Source organism: Acanthopagrus latus, chromosome 10, assembly GCF_904848185.1.
Source record: "Acanthopagrus latus isolate v.2019 chromosome 10, fAcaLat1.1, whole genome shotgun sequence".
Taxonomy (NCBI): Eukaryota; Metazoa; Chordata; class Actinopteri; order Spariformes; family Sparidae; genus Acanthopagrus; species Acanthopagrus latus.
The window spans coordinates 5,057,924-5,075,795 of record NC_051048.1 but is presented as its reverse complement, the minus strand read 5'-3'; the positions used below and the strand labels follow the sequence as shown (position 1 = coordinate 5,075,795).

General features: G+C 41.8%; 1 protein-coding gene across 1 annotated transcript in view; it reads right to left on the bottom strand.

Annotated features, from left to right (window-relative positions):
* htr2cl1 (5-hydroxytryptamine (serotonin) receptor 2C, G protein-coupled-like 1) overlaps positions 1-17,872 on the bottom strand; it is a 129,280-nt gene that overhangs the window by 61,391 nt on the left and 50,017 nt on the right. The window contains exon 5 of the mRNA XM_037113298.1: positions 5,742-5,863. The gene's annotated coding sequence lies outside the window, so the exon portion shown is untranslated. The remainder of the gene's footprint in view (positions 1-5,741; positions 5,864-17,872) is intronic.

Below are 17,872 nucleotides of genomic sequence, written 5' to 3'. Positions count from 1 at the left end.
CTGTAGCAGCACTGCAGAAAAATAACAGCTGTGCACCCAACATGACCAAAGCCGACTGTTAAGCCAAATAAAAGTTTCCCTCGAGGTCAGGCAGGTGTTTTTAGTGAGATGATAAACGTGTTGTGATGAACATGTTTGCACTACAGAAAGTGTCATTGTGCTGCAGGGAAACACATATGCCACGATGAGCACATCAGTATGAACTCAAAAGACAGATGAGAATCTAAAAACAGAAAGATGCAAGGTGCCCATGAAGGAGAAAGAAGGCAGTTTAGTGCTGCTACGCGTGGGCTGCTACTCAGCTTGATTTTAACATGCATCGTCAGTGTTTTGCAGCCAGGGGAGGTCCTGTATCCCCTCCCAAAGAGCACCTTCATTATATTTACTTGAACTTCTGAGCACTCTACTCTTTTTCCTCTTTCGACAAATTAAATTCTGGAGCTGTGCGAGTAAGTTTACACTCAGGTTAATGGCAAGACTCTTCTGTCCTTCTTCACGTATTGCGCACTGGCAAAGAGAAAGAGAGAACGGTCCAAACTCAAAACTTTGCTGGGGAGCAGAATTCTACTAAAGTAAGTTGGACTAATAAAAGCTCACTTTTACGTCAGTGTTGGTTGTGAGGGGGTAAAACCTGTTGGGATAAGTGTGTGAGCTGCAGAGACACAACCCTTACATGACTCCTCTCAGCTCTTCAATACACACCTGGTACATAATCATTTGATTGTTACTGTAAAGCTCTGTGGTTGAATGGTTCGATCCTACCTATTTGTTTATTGTGCGATAATTAAATATAATCATCTGAGATCGATTGAGCCATATGCCCGAGCCACAGGAAGTGCTCGTTATCCAAACAGCACGTCCCAGTGACCTTTGATGAACCTCCGCATGCCTGCGATTGTAACTGGCGCTCGGGCGCAGCGGCAGCTGCCAGAAATACATCACACAAGTAGGCACTCGACAACACACAAGTGTGGGTATTAGGACGTACCCGCTCACTGCTAATGAAAAACAGCCTATTGCTCAGCTTTTAAAGTCACTGGAGTACAGTTATGTCAAAGGCCTCGGTCCTTACGTAATAACAACTGCTGGAAAACAGATGCCTTTATGATTGAAAAATATCACATTTGCGAACTGATCACCAGCAAACATTCCTCACGACGGTCGAGTCAAGACCCAGTCATTAGGTGTCACCGCATTAGGTGCTCCTCTCAGCAGGAGTGGGCACAATTTATAGAAAAGCACCGTCTCAAGCGCTGTAAACTATAATTAAGCTGAGCGCGTGAAGAGGAGTGAAGTGTCCCTGTGCTAACTGATTAAAATGGCTGCTTGATGACCGTGATGCTGTTGCTTTGGCACCGTATGGAGCAAATACAGAGCACGAGAGAGAGAGAGAGAGAGAACACACAGAGGGAGGATAAATATAACTTTATTCAGAGTCAAATCTTCCTTGAAAAGTTTTTGCTCACAGAAGATTAAATGTCCCTGTTACCTGGTAACGGGAGAGTGAAGTGCAGCATGATCAAGACTGCCAGGTGCCACTGACGACTGATGACTGATGCTTGTCTGAGATAACATCGTGTCAGCTAAAGTAAACACTGTGTTGATCTGCTTCTGCAACAAAATCTCTGCTGTTAATACACCCCAAAAGTCAGTTTGAGCAAGACGGTGAAAATAAATATATCAGCAAACAACTACTTGTTTTGGAAATAACATCTATTGTAAAAAAAAAATCATGGGTGGAGCTGAAGCGAGCCAAGCTACCGAGCTACCAAGCTAGCTAAAGCTAACAAGCTATCCATGTTCATCACACATAAAAAGAACCAAATACCACAAATGCTCAGATCATTAACGTTGAATCAAGTCAGTAGGCTACATTAGCCACGTGATAGCAGGCAAGAACAAGCACTGAGGGTTTGTGTTGTCTCTGAACAAAGTTTTCTATCTGCGTCTTTTCTTCTCCAAATATCTTCTCTGTCCGTTCATGAAGTAACGTACATTTCCTTCCGAATTCAGCAGTCAAATGAAAAAGGATTACAGTGGATTTGAGAAGTGAAAGGGGAGATAAATCCACTTTTTAATCCCAAAAGTTCCCAAAGCTCCTCAACTGCAGGTGTTAACTCCTCCACAAGTACCAGGCTCTGCCTCTGGTAGCTCTTCTCTTTTTAAACCATCAAACTTTAGCTACCTTAAGCACATTTTAGAGCCACAGCAGGATAGCTAGCAAGCTTATAATTAATTTAGGTCACTTGGCAGGTCTGAGAAAGAATTTACTAAACTGAATATGTGGAACAGGTGTGTGCAGCCAGAATATTTTTACATCCAATCTTCGTTAATAAAGGTTTTATTTAGCAGAAACTGCAGAAAGACTCATATCTAGTGGTAGTGCATGTAGTATGAAAAACCTTTAAATTGACTTTTGGGTTGGAAGCATTTACTGTCAGATAAATATGATCTAAATGAAAAACCCATACATGTAAAGAGGGCTGCTGCTATATAAGTAACTCCATTTCCCATAGCCTCAAATGTCACAAGCACTCTGCTGGAGCCCTGATGTTTTCCCTGTGGACTTCAAAATGTTGAGGAAAAGAAAATGGACAGTGGTCGTGTCAGTGTGAGACAGAAGGAGAGCACAATATAACATTCTAATGTGTACATAATAAAACATATATGCCCCCTTGTACCTCTTTTTCAGCATTGTGCAGTGACTCGCATTTCATTTACCTTCAATGTCGTCCAGAGAGTCGTACTGTCCTGCATTTAAAATCACTCCAATATGTCATCAGCTCAATACATTCATATGCTTATAACACAAAAAACAACCTTGACGGCACTGAAAACCTTCAAAGGGCAACCAAAATACATATCTGGCTATATTTTCAAACATGGTTGCTGCCTTGCTGAAGCCTCATCATCTCAGCTGTGCATTTATTGTATATTTCTATAGTGGAAAGGTATCACAAGACATTCATTTGAGATGTACGAGACCCATCCTCCATCCAAGTTTGGCTGAAATCCAGTTTTTTTTTGTGTAATCCTGCTCACAAAGCAACTGACAAACAAACGGACGACGAGGAAAAACTAAAAGTAACTCTAGTAGTTATAGTTTTCCTGGAAATAAATACCATTTGCATAATTGCCTTTGTTGCTATATATCATTATTGTAATGGGAGGAATATTATTTAATGTTGTTGGGAGTTCTCGGTTGAGTTGATTTTATAAGCTGTTCATGCTTCCTAGAGGCACGTCAAACTTGCAGAAAAGACAGCTAATCAGCCAAGTGAAGAATTATTACGTGGGAAATACAAATGTTGAGATATCTGTATGAGGGGGTGGATGTCTGAGTAAGTGTGCATAAAGTCTGAGCTTGAAATAAACCAGCAGTAAGTTAAAAAGTGTTCGGCTCTACATTCTCGTGTCAGAAAATACCGTAGAATCATAGATCTGAAAGCAGTTTAAAGTGGAGAAACTGAGAAAAAAAACAAAAAACCCATTCATATAAAGGTAATGTGTTAAAGTAGTGTGTTTGTCCCTTGGGGTAATTCACTGACTCACACACTTTTATATCACATAGATCCAAACTTCATTTTTTACACATATTTTCCCCTCCAGCTCAGCACAGAAGTAATTAAACTCGATGCTCTGCTATGCCGACCAAACAAATTGATTCAGTCAGGATCAAAGATAACACCCAAAGGTTGTGTATACTTACATTTTTCTATATTGCAAGTAGGGACGTGCGGAGGCAGGACATAATCACATGCAAAGTTAAGAGAGGTTATCTGACCTTCATGCTCTGCTGGTAGAGGCGGCAGCGAGAGAGGACGAGGGAGGGATGGAGGAAGACATAAAGCGAGGAGTGGAAAGGAAAGCTCCTCCAGACCGGAGGGCTACAGAGACTAATTAACTTGAGAGACATGACCTTTCTCTTCTCCTCCCTGAGAGAGAACATGTGTGCACGTGTGTGTCTGTGCACTTTGAATCAATACAAGGACATAGTCATCACAGCCAGATGGACCCGGTACATCATGTCTTATCACCACATGAGAGCTTGAGATCGAGAAGGAGTGAGGAAGGGAACGAGAGAACTGCCAGAATCCCATTTTTAAATCCTGACTGGCATAGACGTCACCCAAAAACATGTCTGAAATTTGGGTGTATTTGTGTATCTTTGTGTGTGAGTGTGTGTGTTCTTGTTCTTCTTTTTAAGGACCATTGTAATGAACTGACTTTGACAACTGGGACATTTCTGGACGGTCAGACTTCTTCAGAGGACATGATTAAAACTTGTTTTTTAGGGGGGTTAAGGTTACAAGGTTGCGAGTTTAGTTTGGGGTTAGGTGGATAACAACATATACTGATTTATATGGCTGACCCAATCCTGGTATGATAAAATGTATAACAAAGCTAAACACGCATGTACAATTATTTTAGTGTGTAAATAACACAATCCCTGAAAAAGCTGAAATTCTGTAGTTAGCTAAGGTAGTTGTTAGATAAGTTGGTAATCATTAAAGTCTGACATTTTGAAGACCCAACCTTCAACTTCAACCTCATCGCCCTCACAGCATCACACCACTTCTTACTCTTTTACTCCCATATTTTTGCACTTGCTCAAACAACTTGCTTTTGTTTTTCCTGAGTGGGTAAATATATTTGTATGTAGCTTTCATATCAAGCTCTAAACAGCAGACAGCCAAAGTTAGCAATTAGTTGGTGAACACAGTAAAGTGTTGAGCAGCAACTAAAGAGACGGATATTTACCCTCAGGATGTGGTGGAGACCAAAAACAGAGCAAAAAGAGAGCGAATATTGGATAGGTGGCCACAAACACGACACAAACGAGATGAAAACATTGATCTGTAACAATGAGACATTAAAATATGCAGCATAAATGTGATGAATTCACAGTGTTGTGTTCGCTGCACTTAAAAGCCAATTATTGCAGATCAACACTTGCCACCAAACTACAGATGCTAACTGGTAACACCTAAACCATGTACTACATCACTGAGCTTCCATTATCATCTGTTTTGCAAAAGAAATTTCACCCTGACACTTTGTGACCACAAGTATTGGCATAAATGTGTGTGTGTGTGTGTGTGTGTAAGATATGCCATGAAAATGTCAGTGAGTAAGCCTCGAGAAAACGCAGTGAGCTTATCTAAATATCAACAGACACCACTTTGCTAACCAGCACAGAAGCGGGAGAACAAACAACTAAGCTAATTAATGTTGCGTCAAAGTGTAAGCTGCAACTTCCAGTGAGGAGAGAGAAAGTGTGTGTGTGTGTGTGTGTGTGTGTGTGTGTGTGTGTTTGTGTTTGTGTGTGTGGTGTATCTGGGCAATTCCCTGAAATAGCCACCATCAGATGCAGTGGGAGACTGAGAGGAGACAGAGGTGATGAAGACGGAGGAAGAAAGATCCCCTGGAGGGGGATAATTAGGAAATGTGCGAGAGATGGTTGTGTTTGTGTTCATGTGTGTGTTCGTGCCCTCATGTGGGAGTTTTTCCTGCTCAGGGACAGATGGTGGCTCTCAACGCTGAATGCCGTTGTTCCTTGTCTGGAGCAGCACTAAACATGCCCACAGCCTCTCTGAGCTCTCACAAATAGGGGTTGCTTGATGACATTGGACTATGAGTGCTTGTAAGGACACACTTAAATTGCATGCTTGAAAGGACTAAGCCTAATTTTTTTCCTCAAAAAGACAAGCTGTGTGTGTGTGCAACTGTGTTTCACTCACCCTTGCTGAATGCTGATGTAATCTTCATGTGGAACAAGCCCCCTTAGATGAGCTGCCTTAGTGTTTCTGTGCATTCATGTACAAGTTGGAGGGACTTTCTTCAGTCCTGAGGGGCTCAACATCTGAAGCAAAACGACAGAAAAAGCTCTTAAATTTGACGTTTTAGGTGTCCACTAATCTAAATCACAACAAAACACACTTAGTTTCTTCCTCAGTCATCAACATATTTGCCTAGACAAGTCTACCGAGCTCATGTTTTGTTTGCTCTGGCAGATGTGTCCGGTCCTTCTTCCATTCCGACAGATTTCCACCCGATCTGGCCTGTATCGAGACAATCACAACCATCTTTCTGATACGGGGTGCATTTGGCACAATGACTGACAGAGGAGGGGTATAAGTACAGATTTTAAAAGTCAAGTATCACACGCTTCGCTGCTCTGATTGACAGTTTGATGTGAGTTTTTGTCAGCCTGGACCAACCTGCAGACAGGCCCCGACGAGATAGGTCTACGACAATCAAGAGCATGTTGCTGCGTTGCCTTTTTCCAGGCGCAAATGTTCTTCAGAAACGCACTTCAGTGTGCTGTTTGGCTCCAATACAATAAAGTTTGTGACCAGGGCACCTTATCGTTTTTTTCTTTAATGGACCAAGAACTGCCTCAATTTGCATCATTCAGTGCTGCATCACACATATTGCTGCCTGGCTGATGGTCGATCTAATCCAATGGAGAATGAATTAATGTGGATAGAAACTCCCCTGTAGCCTGATGGCACTGCAGAGGATACTCATGTATTGCTTGGCAGATGGCAGCAGGGTGGATAGTCTGTGGCTGCGATGGGCGATGTTTTTTTTCATATTCATTACTGTCTCAAAGCGTTGAGGTGCCAAAGTGCAACCTAACAAAACTTCTAACCCTCCACTATGTTTTCCTACTCTTACTTCTGCAACACAACTAAAATCCAACACACTTTTGGTTAGTTAACAGATGTGGGAACATTTTTTGTTGTGGTTCAGGCCTAAAATGTACAATCAATCAGTTAATGTTACCGTAAAATATTACTTTTGATTTTAGATATTACAATATTCCAGTGGTTGTAGTGCATACCAATCATTCTGTTCTATAGTGGTGGCTGTAAGATGGTTGTTAAATTTAAAGTGTTTCTTTAAGGTCTACTGGTCATTCATTATTGCCTTTCTGAGTAGTTAATTCCACATATTCCCTCTGCTTGTGTGTGACAGTTGGTTAACTAATGATTTGTGCAACATTATAAACATTTATCTCTTCACATTTTCAGCCCATCCACTACTGATTCATTCTTCATAATGGATAGACCAATGTTAGACCCATATGATAAGTGTACTAGGATGTGAGAGAAGGGTTTGAACTCTAAATATTGACTTTGGCCATCGGGCAGAGTTCTGTTTCACAAGTCTTGTTTGCTGCCATGCTGAGATGACTCAGGCGGTGTTGGGCTCTCGCACAACTCTCTCTGCTGTACTCTTTGTTTCAAAAGTGTAGCTCTCCACTCGCCTTTACGTTAACGACTCATTTTCCTCCTTTCAGAAGAAACCATTTGCAGACATCCATTCTTGTTCGACATGATAAACAGCCTCCCACAGAATGAGGCAGTTCATCACAGTAAACACGAAGCCGTTATTTGGTTTTGTCAAAGTGCTGGTTTTATTGTTACTTATACTTCATTATCCCTGAGATTTTCTTAAGAGTGCGCTTATTATTCCACAGTCCACTTACTGTCAGTCACCTGACACTCACCACTTACTGTCAGTCACCTGACACTCACAGGAGTATATGGAAGTGTCTGAGAGGAAGTAATCCATCATGAACATGTCGACTCACAAACTCAATTATCTCTTTATACAGAGTTTGTCCGTGGTCAGCAGCTCATTTCAAGGCAGGTTTAACACTGTAAAGTTTATGTCTCTCGAAGGACACAAATCTAAATATCAATAATGTATATACACATTACATTCATTTCACGATGATTAAAAGAGTTGTAAACATAGCATGTGTAAATTAAACTGGCTGTTAATATAACTTTCTCATTTAATAGAGTGTTAATTATGAAATGGCTTTCATTAGTGTCAGTGAATCTTGTGGCTGCTGTTCATGATGAGGGTTTGTTGTTGCCCAATCACACACAACCATATTCAGCAACAACTTATGGCTTTTAAACTTACCAACAATCAATAACAACACAAAGCAATAATTGGAGTGCATTCTTCTTTCAGCCTTAAAGGCCCAATCTTTATGTCTCTGACCTATAAATTTAAGCCCCATTTAAATACACTGGATTGGTTTAATTTGATATGATTTAGTGTTTATGTTGCGGCTTCTAATGTGGTTGTTTGCCTGTGATATTCTGACGATGAGTTATGATAGCAGCTTTGTGAGACTGTAATCTGAGCTAAATGTCAACAACAGTTGTTGCTCAGGTACAGTGTTTACCATGTTCACCATCCAGACCCAGGAAGCAGGAAACGTTTTAAACATTTGCAAGCATTAACATTATGTGGATATTTTTCTGGAGACACTGGGACATTTTCTAGTTGTTACAGTTATAAAAAAGAAAGATTGAATCTGTTTTTTTCTGGAAGAGGCAGTTTAACCAAAATATGATCTTACTGTAAAATGAACAAGGACAGGTTTTTGTGCCATAACCAAGCGTTGTCACAACACAAATTTCAAAATATCTGTGACCAACATTTATTCTGACGATTGGGTTGTACCATCCTAATGTAAAAAGGAGGTACAACTGAGGCAGAGGGGTGTGTCATAAGTTTTGTTGATACTGGTAAAGATATGTGGGGACAGTTTCTAACTGTATTAGTGACAAGAAAACCAGTTATTTTTCAAAAGATGGATTTGGGTTTACCTGAAAGAGCCAGTAATGACAAAACTTGATCTTTTCTGAAATGGAACCTATTGGTCTTTTGTGGTTTTACTTCTGTTTGGTTTTAAATAAAAAGTCAGAGGATCACAACTAACCCTAATGGGGGCATAAATGTGTTAAACATTTCAAGGCAGTTCTTCCAATAGTTAATGCAGCTTTGGAAACCTTAAAGAACTTGGACCAAATAGACCAGGCCAAACTGTACTGCTTTGTTGCCAGCCTGATCGTTTGTACCTTTAAATGTCCTAAACTGACCCAAAACTGAGTGAGTGATCTCTCTCACACACACAGACAGGGAGTGTGTGCATTCATGTGTGTCCCATACAGCTGGCAAACTATATATTTGTATCAGCTTCCACAAAAACAGCGTATATATCGATGCTGCCTCCCTCCTCTCTCTGTCGTCTGCTTTTTTTTCAGTTAATTGAGGAAGGCAACACTGAAACTGAGCGTGTCCAGCTAAGATCCCTCAGGGCAGCCACCTTGGACCTGCACTATTATTACAATAAGCCACCATCTCAAGCAGCCAATATAAGGAGAAGCAGCCAACAAAGAGAATCAGGGCAGCAGCAAACAGTGGGATAAAATCTATAGAAGTGTCACAGTGGAGAAGTTCTCGGTATAGATTTCCAAGTTAACTTTTAACCTTTATCTATCAGGGGGAATAAATACCCTGCCCGACATTCACACAGTAACACACTTGAGTAGTGACAAGTTTACTCCAAATAAATATGAACAAAAGACGGTTTGTCAGCTAATTCGCTAATTAGATCCCCTGATACTGCCGCAGTTGGCGAGGCTGCGCTTTCTGGGAATGGAACGTGCCGCGAACGGATCAAAAAGTTCTGTTCAGACGATAATAAAGAATAGTGTGCTCTCCGATGCGACGCACGCTTTATGCTCAATCTTTAAAAAGCCTCAACGCCCTCAGAGTTGTTACATAACATCTCAAAAAGCAGCACTCAGGCTCTGATGTAACAGCTCCAATGGTAGAGAGCTCTCAATCTGTAAATTATCTAACTTGATTTAATTTTGGTTTTGCTAATTATTGAGATGCAATTAGTGCAAAGTTGAAACTAAACACTTGGCTCGCAGTCTTGGTGCCCTTCGGGAACAAAATAATGGTTTCATTTATAATATATTACCTTGTCTAATTATAGAAACCGGAGTTCAGGTTGAGGCCGCATCAGATGTATAATACATAACCTGCAGCATGTGGCGTTCAGGAAATTAAAGGGACATACTGGTGTTTTTGCATGTTTTATGAAGCTGTACGTCTGAGAGTTTTGCAAAGAATCTTCACAATGTCTGTTGATTTTCTTTTATTTCAGTGCGCTTTAAATAGACTTTCAGAGACTTGCTCATTGAACGGTAATGACGATGAAAATTTAAATTGCATCTTGTCTATAGGCGCCATTCTTGCGACTGAAGACTGACTGATTTTCAGTGCATATAAGTGCTTGTAGATGTGGAAAGCAGAAAAGATGAATCTTCTAACTTTCTGTGATCTCACTTCAACTTGCATGTACTCGCCATGTGTTTTATTCATTATACATATAGAAATTATGAAAAACATCTGTCTGGGACAAATTTTCCCTGCAATGTAAATGGAGCTCCCTTTTCAATAAATGGACCTAAGAGCATTACGTAGAATGAATTATTCAAACCAGGGCGACTGTGAGGTCAGCAGACTGGATGTGATTGAAGCCCATCAATCTATTTAAATATTTACTGATGTAGTTTTCCACCGAAGCCTGGTTTCTGACAGCTAGTTAGACATGGCAGCTGGCTATCGCTCAAAGTGACCACACGCTTAAAAATTAACAGCTTCAAACCTTAATATAATCTAAACAAGCATGTTATGTAAGAAATGGCCCCTGCACAGTTTTTGGCACTTCCATATTGGCTTAATTTTTTATTCCCGGAAGTCGCTGCACACTCTTTGAGGAAAATGCTAGAGTAGGTATGTTAACATATACACATATACTTATTAACAACACTAACATGTTTTAGTAGGTGTAATGGTTGCCATGTTTATTGTCTTTGACATTGCACATTAGCCATAAAAACAAACCAACAATGTCATTCCTTTGCTGGGATTTGGCAGTGGACCATACCAGTTGTGATTTGCTGATGTCAAAAGATGAAATGTCAGTGGATCACACCAAAGAGTTTAGGATTGATCCCAAGGGGACCGGGAACATATGTCATGGCAATCTATATAATTGTTGAGATACTGCACCCAAAATCAAGAATATCATCCTCATGGTGCCACGGGAGGAAAGGTCACTGGGATTCGTTGTGCGGGAATCATGAACATCTGGACCGAATTTCATGAATGCATCTAATGGTTTTTGAGATATTATAGTCTTAACCACGGTGTAGGATCGACTGGCAGACGGTGACATTGCAATTCACTGCAGCTGTGTTGCCAACGTGTCTAAAAACACAAAGCTGTCTCAACCTACTCTTCAGCTTTTACATACCGAAAAATGACGCCTTTGTTAAGGATGTTACAGAACAGATTGTGGAAGTTATTAAACCATCCAGGCATCACAGGAGAATGTTTGTGTGTAATTACATCTCTAGGTAACACCTCTCTGACAGCAGTGGCAATTAAATCAACAATACGGTTGTGTTGGTGCTGTATAGAGCCACTTGCAAGCGATAACAGCCATTCACAATATGTGCAACAGAAGTGTTGATCGGAGTTGGAGTGCGTCTGTCAAAGCGTCACGCAACATGCACACAAATATGGCACACGGGGGGGAGGGGGGGTACTGAAAAGTGCTTGATGCTGTCGACACCATCCCTCTGTTTCCGCTACAGTGGACACGGCGGAAAAGGAAAACATGGAACGAGACAGAGGCAGAGATAAAGTGAAGGAGAGGGAGAAAATAGAGGGATGTAGTTTGGTGGATTTTTGTTAGGATGTGCGGCAGCATCAGATGGGAAGGAAGATTGATTGTTGCCAAGAGCAGACAGACGAGAGGAGGCTGAAAAACAGATGGGACCCGCTCACATACAGACAAATGCATGCCTTGCAACCCACGTATAGGAAATAGGAATACTTTCCCATCAAACACTTAGACTCGATAGCTTTTCTTTTTTTTACACAGCTACACTTTAAAATAAAGAGTCTCGAACACACACAACACTCATGCAAACACTTCATTCCACTCAAGCTGCTTTACTGCCGATTGCCTTGCTTGGTCTTCAGGGAGCGCTTCTCTCTAAAGATGTCGTTTAAGCCATCACTGTACAATCAATACTATCTCCACACGCAGGGGCGAGGTATGCACACACACAAGGAAGAGGGAATATTAGCTGCTTTATTGGTAATCAATGCTAACATCCCCTTTTAACCCCAGAGACCAGTGTTTCCTGCTGAGAAGCTCGAACGCAGCGTGAAGAGAACATCCATGATTTCGTTCAGCCAGCAAAAATTAAATCAAGTATAATACAACGGATCGATGCTCGACATCACCTTTACGTGTTTCTAGTTTCATCAGTGTGCTTAGTCGTGATTTAGCCTTCAAGATTTGATGTTGCGGTGAACCTGTTCCATGTCAATCAGCAAAAAAAAATATTATAATTTCCCCCGAGCACAGGGAGACGTTTTAGCCTCCACTGTAATGCAAAGTCATGATTTCAACAGCTTTAAGAAAAAAAAGGCGACTAAGCAGAAGCCCTCCGGATTTACAGCCACATAAATATGAAGTACTTAATGTAATCTATGGGCTTCATTAGAGACTGGGCTCGGCCTCAGAGCCATCGACCCGCCGCTTCCTCCGCCAATACGAGCAATTACATTCATTCAGCTCTAAAGTTTTGGCCAGCTGGTCATTTCAGAGCTGATCTGAAAACAGTTCATCACTGATCATCATATACTGTGTCGTGGCAGGTCCAGTTTCTGTGAGTCCTCGCTTGGATCCACATCACAGATGTGACAACAAGTCAAGAATCGGTTGAATGGTCAGCTGATGTTCGCACCAACTGTTACTCATCCTGCAACCGTATTTCTGGTTTATAACAATTAAACATATAAAGTTCAGCTATGTTCAACATAAATAAACAATACAAGCAAGAAAGAAACAGATTGAAGAATTTTCACCTCCAAAATGCTACAAATAAGCAGAGGTTAGGTTTAGAATGGTCTCCCAATGCAAGTTGGGTATGTGCATCACATTTGTTGTGTAATTTAGGTCATTTATTCATGTTAATATACCTGCGTATCATAACTATCTAAAAAATCAGCGTTGACTCTGGCAAAAACTCCCATCTCTCGACAGGAAGTCCATTGAAAAACCCATTCAACCACCCCAACCATCCCCTGACCCGGACTATTCTTGATCGTTATGCAGCTGGACTAGTGGACTAACTACTGTGTAAGTCCACTGACCAGGCTGCTGTATTCGACACGTTTTGAGTGAGAACAGGCTAAAAATGGGAGAAAATGCAACTTAGCTACACACTTTATTTTAAAAATATTCTCCAATGAGTTTATTTAAATCACATTTTTATGCATGACCTTAATAATAATTTACATTTAACATCATACTTCACGTTCTCTCACAAACAAGAAAATGCTAAAGAATGTGCCTCTTCTGTTTCATGCTGTCGCCTACAATACCAGCTGATGCATTAAAGAGCAGCTCCAGATTTCTTTTTATAGGTGAAGAGGAATATAAGTGCTTGTGTGTGTCTGTGATATTGAAAGCGCACGCTGCCAATTTGGATATTAGGCCGCGTATTAAAATGCACCACGGAGCAAAAGGTCGGCTCGGCTCCAGATTATCATTTTTATGACCCAACAGACTACAGTCGCTGCTCCCTCGGGACTCATCCTGTGTATCAGTTTGCAGGAGTAAAACAGATCAATGATTTCACTGTGCACACGGGGTCAATACAGACTATAGTTAACTTATTCATCATATTGTATAATACATAATGAGCCAGGCTTGGCTTCATTGAATTACATAGAGGCTGTCCCCCTGAATATTAAAGGAAAAGTAAAAAAAAAAGAAGAAAAATCTACCTCGAAGTTTCAAACTGGATGTTTATTTCACGCCATCTCCTCCTCCAGTTTCTTCTTGCAACGACTTCTATCATCCGTGTTATTGTTGCACCACAATGACGTACAGTGTTTTTGGCTGGTAGTGGTTGTCTTGACTTGTCCTTGAAACAACTTGGACACAGTAAGAACATTTAGGTTTAGTTTAACCCGAGCCATGATGTTCTCTTAACTATATATATTGAACTATATTTCTCTTGACCCAGATCTCCAGGGTAAAAGGCAATGAGTAATAGCCAGTCACAGCACAGTGGGGCGGAACTAGACAGAGCTTTTTTGATAGAAAGAATAATGCCTCACTTAGCTTTCCTGCATACTGATGATGCCACATTACATATGTAAATGTATACATATATGCAAAGATCCTGGATCGAGACAATGATCACACGTAGGACGTTTCCTGTGTATTTGTGACCTAACTGGTTTCCATCCAGGAATAAATACACTCACACAGGAACCGTTAAGGATTCACTGGAAGTGTTATCAGCTCAACAGCAGAGAGGTTGTTTTTCACTGGAGTGCTGAAAACTCGTTCGCTCTTCAAATAAAGCCCTTTCAAACCTCTGAAGGGTCCCTGTGGAGCTTTTGTGTTACTCCGTTTCCAAAACTAAAGTTAGCTACTGTTGCTCAGCGGAGAGGCACTGAGACGGGGCACTCGAGAAGTCACATCCTTTTGGGACTGTGGAGGAAAATCTGACCCGAGTCCTTCACAGAGAACTCCAGAAAGTCGTGCTGCATCAAACAACTTCAACGAAACGTCCACAGGATCGAACAGACAACCGAGAGAGAAGGGGAAGGTCTCAGTTTTCAAGTCACGTTACAATCCGCTCACATATATCCAGTAACGGCGTTGCAAAATGCCACCAGTTTAACACAGGACACACCAATAAAGACACTGCTGATACTGCAAATAAGAACTCAAAGATAGCCAAACTGGTTGAGTGAGAACCGGCATCTGTGTCAAGCGTGAGCCAACACGCCGGCCTGCAGGATCTCTCCCGCACACATTGTTGTGTGATTGTCAGGCGGCACAAGTGTGACAGACATTTCACATCAGCCCATTACTCCCCTCGCTCTTGTTGTCGCCCCTCTCCTCTTTGTGACAATCCCCTCTTTCTCCTCACTGACTCTATCTCCCCCTGCCTTCCACCGAGTCCATTATTTCTCCATTAAAATCCAGGATGACCCGTGTAATTGCCTCCACTGACTGGCTCCTATCGGGAAAAACAAAAAAACAAAAAAAAAACACAGCCCCATCAGTGGCGTGTGAGCTTCTGCATGTCAAGCTGCCGCGCTTTGACCAAAGCAGATAATATTCTCAGACCTTCCTGTTACACACCTTTGAACCGGCATCTGTGTGTGTGTGTGTGTGTGTGTGTGTGTGTGTGTGTGCCAACCTGCCAGAGCCTTGACCAACGCAGATAATATTCTCTCAGACCCTCGTTCCACCCTTTTAACCTGGCTGGGTGTGCGATTGCCTTCGTGTGACTCATTGACATGCATGAATATGAAATCCAAAGCGCTCTGGTGAGTCAGCCGGTGACAGAGCGGAGAGAGGGCGATCAAGCGTACTACAAGTGGGTGTGGATGTGTGTGTTTGTGCATGTGTGTGTCTTAGCAAGAGAGAGAGAAAATGAAGTGAAGCAGGCAGAGAGGAAAGAAAAGAGAGGGCAAGAGAGACGTTTTGTTCTGTTACCATTCCTGGAAATATTTGTTAAATTATCCTAAAAGCCTCTTCAAATCGAACCCAACGTAAATTCAACCCTGTCGCCGAACCATGTGGAGCACAGATGTGATTTTGGGCTATTTTGAAAGACTAAAAGCAGATTTTTTTCCCCTTCAAGTGCTTCTGTTATTGATCTATAACCGTTTAAAATGCAATGAATTATCTATTCATTTCTCTCACCTGAGTTTTAAATGCATAAATCAGCCCCAAAAAACACAATTTGTCCAAAGCATATAGTCTTACAAGGTCCAAGATCAAATTAGATAATAATATTAAAAAAAAAACAGCCTATACAAAGAGAAAATTGCATAATTGATAACATTAGAGCTGTTATACTCATTTAAATGATATATTCAGGGATATGAAATCTCATTGGCTACATGGTCTTTCAGTCATCTGGAGAAAAAAGTGGCACAGGAGAGAGGGGATGGAACAAGGAGAGGGTCTCCTGTCATGGAAACACTTGTTGGCTGTTGCAGGCCACATGGCGGGTCAGAGATCGGCACCTGTCTTCGGTAACTTTGTAATGCAGTTTGCGTTGCTAGTACCCGGTTAAACAAGCATGCTCCACACTGTGTAGACTCATGTTTTGTGACTCAAACACACACAGTCATGCTGAACAGAATCCATGCATCGGATCCAGATCCAGAACATGTGCAGTAGCTGCACAGTGCTGTTAAGTTTAAACCGACAGAGTAGCGGACTGGATTTCAGTGCAGTTGTGTCATGATGATAAAAAGTTCCGTCTTGCGTTAACGCTGCTGCAAAAACACAGAGCCCGATATCTGGTTTTATTAATGTTCCCTTCTTTAAACAAACAAGCTGTAAGAGATTCAGAAAATGTGCCTCCTGCCTGATGATTGAGTGTGTGCAGACCAAAAGTAACAGAATAAACAGCAGCAAACAAGCACCTCAAAATCCACAAATCAGGCACAGCGTTGCCTCACATGCTGTGCCTGAGTTTTTTTTCTGACTAGCAGGGGCTCTGAACCTGTTTTAGAATTGGGACGATTCCTTCCAGGGGGCCGTCGTTTGGTGATCTCTGTGAAGGAGGTTGTGACGTCTGATTAATTGCCTCGAACGTCAGCAGTCTGGCTGCTTTCACGATCGGATCGGCGATCAAAGACGTCAGAACATTTTCGGTCAGCCGTATCGCGCTCGCTTGACTTCCCACACGGCTGCTGTCAGAGAATCTGCAACGAACAGAACTGAGTTTGTTGTTCACATTACTGGAGTAGTCGTGCTTAACTGTGGTCCTGACAGAATCTGTGTTGGGATATAAAGAAGTCTGGGCCGGAATATGTATGAGCGAGCCCACCTCATGTTCTCACAGCAGAACCACATCCATCGCATCGTCTTTGCCAGCTTTCTGAGGGTAGAGCTGACCCAGAACTTTGCCTTTGTCTGTTAGTCAGTTTTTCTTTTGGAGGGAACCATCTGTGTTGGACTTCGGGGATTCACAGTCACCATCAGAATGAGAATACAAGCTGAATGTTTGAGCCATAATGAGCCATCATGCAGTGTCTTGGTTAAAGAGACGTACAAGAAATACACTTCCTACTCCCAGTTGTGCTATTTATCCATCTCGAGTTTTGGAGATGGCGATGGCGGCACATGCAGATACAGCAGCCAGTAGCTCCTTCAAGTTTTAACAACACTTCTGTTATTTTTTTTCCCAGCTTGCCTGCTGAATTGAGTACTGCTGTCATCATCTTTGGAGAAGAAAGCGGCTGTTTTTGGATTAAGAGCAGCGGACTTCGAGATGATCACTGCCCGGGGCCTGACCGGCTGGACCGCCCCAGTTACGGGAGAGTCAGAATAAGAGTCATGTGAGTCGGGCTTGGATTTAAGGCTGCTCCTGGTGAATGTCCAGTCCCAGGAGACGAGCAAGGGAAATGTAAAAGAAACGGACTTCATCTTTACAGAGACCTGTCTACACCACGAGATCCGGGATTGAGCTGTTGCACTCTACAGGCGGAGTGTGCTCTGAACTGGATCATCAGGGTGTAGTTCAGTGGAAAGAATGTGGTTCCTAAATGAAAATGATCACGAAAACCAGTTTGGTGGATTACCTTGAGTAACCTGGTCATGATCTCTGCAAAGAGCCATTGCTGTTGAGAGAAGGCAGACATCTCTATGGCTGATATGTCCCAAACTTGTCAACCTGCACCGAAACAATCCAGATGGATAAAAAGTATGAAGCTTACTGTCATTTAGATACTTTTATCACAAGTTTGGGGCTCTTTAAAGGCTGGTTCCCAAAGACAAACATTACAGGAAGTGATATAAATCCCTCGATGATTCTCTCTGACATCTGTTCAAAGAGCGCTGGGACGAGAGGTCTCCTGAGTGAGGATGAGGAGGAGGAAAAACACTGCATAATAGCTGTAAATCAAGAAGAAGACAAAGGATCTGGAT